Here is a 449-nt window from a genome sequence, read left to right as displayed (position 1 = left end):
AGTCCCCCCCCCCCCCCCCTCCCCCCCCCTCCAAATGTACAATGCATCACTAGGCCTTGATGCCTCAGAAGTCTGGGTTCATTAAAATCTTGAACGAGTGCCAAAGCTGTAGTCAGAGATAAAAAGAATATGAAAGGATAACAAAATTTATGGATGGCAAGACACCACCTCACCCTGGCATTTATAATAAACAAATGGTTTCTGTTTCCAATTTAAATTTCTCATTATACTGTGACTTTTGGAAAATGTGTTTTGATTTACCAACATTTTATCTGAAAAAACTGTATAATTGATTAGATTTACATGGCTCTGATTTTGATGCTGATCGCCTGCCTCTTCCCCCCCCAACCCCTCTGCAGCAGCCCCCAACCCACCTCCCCAACCTCTACCCCCCCCCAAAAAAAAAAAAAAAAGAGAGGAGAAAGATCTGAACAGCTCCTGAGGCACAT

This window comes from Poecilia latipinna, unplaced genomic scaffold, assembly GCF_001443285.1.
Source record: "Poecilia latipinna isolate Pla-1442-1.1 unplaced genomic scaffold, P_latipinna-1.0 Scaffold1579, whole genome shotgun sequence".
Taxonomy (NCBI): Eukaryota; Metazoa; Chordata; class Actinopteri; order Cyprinodontiformes; family Poeciliidae; genus Poecilia; species Poecilia latipinna.
Note: the sequence above shows the minus strand (reverse complement) of the source record.